This window comes from Coptis chinensis, chromosome 2, assembly GCF_015680905.1.
Source record: "Coptis chinensis isolate HL-2020 chromosome 2, ASM1568090v1, whole genome shotgun sequence".
NCBI classification, from domain to species: domain Eukaryota; kingdom Viridiplantae; phylum Streptophyta; class Magnoliopsida; order Ranunculales; family Ranunculaceae; genus Coptis; species Coptis chinensis.
In genome coordinates this window covers 52,080,915-52,085,634 of record NC_141457.1, presented here as the reverse complement: position 1 = coordinate 52,085,634, position 4,720 = coordinate 52,080,915, and the positions used below count along the sequence as shown (strand labels likewise).

The following is a 4,720-nucleotide window of genomic DNA, read 5'->3' as shown; positions in this document are numbered from 1 at the left end:
TAAATTCGTTTCCTTTAGTATTTTCGTCTCTACCAAAACCCCATTAAACCCACCTACCCTTGTTTGGTTCTGACTGTGTTTGTTTGGTTTAGAAATATTTTTTTCAGAATTCTACACGGAGCGCACCCGCGCCCATAGTAGGCTATCTCGGGAGCGTCCACGCCCTCAAAACACTAGACATTAGTTCAGGTAAGAGCGTGCCCGCGCCCTTCTACACCTAGTTCCAAGTGCGCCCGCGCCCACTTCTGAATTAGCCCAATTTTCACAAGTTAGTTTCCAACTCACTTTGTTCAAGTTATTCAGTGTTTCCAACTTCTTGAATGCACTGCGATTGCGTATACAAGACACTATTCAAACGCATGGCAAGGAGGCATTCAGGTACTCCTTCCACTTCTCGCCTCTTCTGTTAGAGGATTTTTTCTAGCATATCAGGGTTGTTTGACTGCCTTAGCTTTGTATGAGATTAAGGTCTGGTACTAGTAAACCATCTTCTGTTATTTATCACAAATGTCAACACACACGCCTATCTAGAATACCACACACTACACCTGCACTAATGGCTGACAAAATAGAGACTCCTCTCTCTAATTTTTACAAGGCCCTTAACGATAGCCCTAAGTCTTGCATCGTTCTTGCAGACCCAATGGGGGATTTTCGAATCCCCCCGAATATATTTAATTTGTTACCAGTTTTTCATGGGTTAGACCATGAGAAGCCTTATCAGCATATGCATAGGATAGAACAAGTTCTTACCACATTTCATCATCCTACCATTGGTTCGGAGAAAATTAAATTGAGGGTGTTTCCTTTCACCCTTGCCGATAAGACGACATCTTGGTTAACTGCCCAAGCGCCTAATTCTGTGGACTCATGGGCCAAACTTGTTCAATTATTCATGGAACAATTTTACCCACCGCTGAAAACAGATGAAATGCTTCAAAAGATTCATTTCTTTCACCAGAATCCTTATGAATCATTTTCAGAGGCCTGGAATCGTTTCACTGATCTTCTCATCAAGTGTCCACATCATAACCTTGCGAAAGACACACTTGTTCGTGCCTTTTTCAAAGGGCTTTTACATCACCATAAAGAGGTTCTTGACATAATGAGTGGGGGTAGTTTCCTTAGTAAAGGTGCCTCTGAGGCTTACAGGTTTTTAGAAAATCAATCTAAGCGTCAAAATAACTGGGGGGGGGGGGGTTAATGACATCCCCCGGTCTAGTAATTCTTCTTCCACAGTTAAGGCTGCTAGTATGTTTGAGGTTAAATCTGATCATGAGCTAAAAACTTTAATCGAATCTCTCACTAAAAAGGTAGAAGCCATTTCTGTCCAACAACAGCCTACTCCTGTCATGAACGTCAACACTCTTCCATGTAATTTCTGTTACAGCTTTGAGCATCCCGACTCATATTGTCCTCTAGTCTATGAACAACCATCCGCTCAACCGAACAATGTTTGTTCCATTAATAGCGAACCTAACGCACCTTAGAGACAACATCCCAACTTCAGTGGGAGAAATAATCATCAAGTTACACCTCTAAGGTTTAATAATCAAAATGTTAGACCAGCGACTAATTACAACCAAGCTCCACCGAGACAAAGACAAGGACAAGGTAATTATAATAATTATAATTATAATTATAATGCTAATAGAGGTATCGTTCCGGTTACTAATAACAATCGCAACCCACCCATTAATAATCAACGTGAGATAGTTCCAGTCACACCACCTATGACCACTACACCTTCACAACCGGATCGTTTCGATGCCTTCTTGCAGGCTAGCCAATAGTTGTTACAATCCTTTAATCATTCTAACCAATAACTTCTACAATCCATTAACCATTCCATCCAGCAGTTAGCCGAAGAGAAAGCCCAACCAAAAGGTGTGTTTCTAGGTCAAGCCATACCTAATCCTAAAATGTCAAACACAGCCTTTGAAGCAACTGGTAATCCTCGTAATGAAACTATCAACGTAGGTGAGCTAAATGTCATTACCACTCTCCATTCTGGTAGAGTGGTTGATAATGTCGTAACTATGCCTATTGTTATCCCACCAGTGGTCCCTACACCTGATATTTTACTAGATACCGAAGTAGTCACTGACGATCCTACTCCTGTAGAGGTACCAGTTAAACCTCAACCCAAGAGGAAAACGGCCAAGGTTAAAACTCCTATTGATCTATATGTTAAATATAGAGAGAACCCACTGTTTCCCCAGAGACTAGACATGTTACACAAGGATACTAACTTTGATGAGATTAGGGAAGTTTTTAAAAATCTAACGATTAACCTACCTTTTCTTGACGCTATTAAAAAGTTACCACAACATGCTAAGTTTCTAAAAGAGTTGTGCACTACTAGGCGGAAGACCAATATACCAAAAGGCGCCTTTTAATCAAGCAGTTCCCAACTCTATCGAACATAATGGAATCGTTAAGTACAATGACCTCGGGTAGCCCTCTTTGTCATAATGCACCTTGGGGATACCGCGACGACGACTGCATTATTCGACCTGAGGGCGAGTGTTAACTTACTCCCATATTATCTATATAAACAAATAGGTCTACATGAGATGCAACCTACTAAAATGATGTGCAATTAGTTGATCGGTCTATTAAGTATCCTAAGGGTGTTGTTGAGAACATGCTAGTCAAGGTTCAAGATTTTTACTACCTAACAGACTTCGTTATCCTAGACACAAAAGTCGTTAACGACTCTGTTCCTATCATTTTAGGGCATCCCTTCTTAGCTACTGCCAACGCGCTCATTAACTGTCACGATGGTTCGATGTCCATGTCCTTTGGCCATCTTTCTGTTGAGGTAAATGTTTTCAAAACAATGTAACAGTTCCCATATACGACTATCAATGGAGAGGTTAGCATGATTGAGAGCTTAGCTCAAGATTATTTTAACAACACGTTTCCTGATAATCAGATGCCCAAATTCCTTTCCTTCAGAAGTTTTGACTCTGACACTTTCGTCCCTACACTAGTAGATTCCCCTCTTATGGATGAGGATGAAAATCACAATTTTGCCTCCTTGGATGAGATTGATGACTTTCTAGAAGATGCAGAGGTATACCATAATTATGTGGATGTGACCAAGCTAGATGAGGAATTAGATAAGTTTCTTAGAGCCTGTGATGATCCACCCTATCAAGAACTACCTTGCGCACCAACTGCCTCGATTCCCTGCCCTCCACCTTTTCAAAGGACCCTTGAGTTTGCACTTGACCCTCTTATTTTTCTTGTGTTTCATGATTTTCTAAACTCTCCTAGTAAGAAATTACTACCTAAAGAGCCACCTGATACTTTCATTTTCAGTTGTATGATTATACCAACCCACTCCACCACTGAATTTTATGATAAACCCACACTCTCATTTCTTCCATTCCTTACTTCTAAAATTCATCCATATCCACCATATCTTCCACAACCATCCATTTTCTCATAATCATTCACTTGGTCACCCTTTCATTGGAGGAAAAAGAAGACTTTGCATGCTAGGTTAGGTGCTAGATCCATCAGTATTCACTCTCATTCCGCTAGGCCACGTCATGGGACCTCCTGGTGCTTGATTGTGTTTGGATGTGTTTTCTGTGATAATTATTTATGGCACAATCTACAACTATTTTGGTTGTTGATATATAGTAAACTGCATAATCATACATATATATATAAAGTTTCAAGTATCTGACTCTTAAAGACTCATTTTATTCTTCGGTGTACTCCATTCCAATGTTATATTTTGGTAGTGCACCATTAAGGTAATCGGGCCCTCCCTTTGGAGTGTGTGGCTGTAAGTACCGGATCCTAAGTCCATGTTTAACATAATTCACGTTTTCCACTCTTGCATGTTTTCTCAGTTTTTTAGTCATGTTTCTCTATGGTGTGAATTATGTCTTTGTTGCTTTATTGTTTTTCTAAATATTAAAACTTATTCATAAAAAAAGTAGAAAATGTTAAAACCATAAAAATTATAATCTAGCAAGTCTCGGAAATCTGACTTTAAAAGACCCACGTATTTAAACAAATTTTCTAAATCATGTTTTCAAAATTTGTTTGGGGGTGGGGTGTTGGTCTTTCCATTCTTGTTCGCTCAACTTTCTATTTTTGTTGTTTATGCCGTTTAGTCATATTTTGATTCGGGTTGACACTATTTATGAATTTAGATTCTTTTTGCTCACATAACTTATGTCATGCACACACTTCGAGGCATTTTCTATTTTTTTATATATCAACCACAGTTAGATTTGAGTTTTTATAGATCATTGGATTGTACTCTCTTTGATGATCATTTTCCTAGCTCATTCGTAAAAATTGGACCGTTAACGAATTGGGTATTTTAGTTTTAATTTTACGCAGCATAGGACGAATGGGTATTTCAAATTTTGTTTTGGGCTTGGGCCCAACAGGTTAAACCCCTTCGCGTTCTTCCTCTTCTCCACGCCTCCAAGAACAGCATCGAACCATAACATAAAAATAAATAAATAAATAAAATAAAATCCAAAAACCAGCGCGACCCACTCCAATTTTTTCAATAGAGTTTCAATTAAAACTCTTCCCACCTTGCATTCACCCCAAATTCGAATTCCAAACCCCAATGGCTACTCAAAACCGAAAAATTCTTCCGAAACAAACTTTTGCTTCTAACCAATTTTCACCCTTTTACGATACTAAGATGATTAGTAGGAGGTGGCAAGGGTTGTGGTATTCA

The 4,720-nt window shown here is 39.1% G+C and overlaps 1 non-coding gene across 1 annotated transcript; it reads right to left on the bottom strand.

Moving 5' to 3' along the window:
• Positions 1-931: 931 nt before the first annotated feature.
• Positions 932-1,035, bottom strand: LOC147516507 (small nucleolar RNA R71). The gene has a single exon (XR_015214564.1). It is a non-coding gene; the product is annotated as a small nucleolar RNA R71 (small nucleolar RNA).
• Between the last annotated feature and the right edge of the window lie 3,685 nt (positions 1,036-4,720).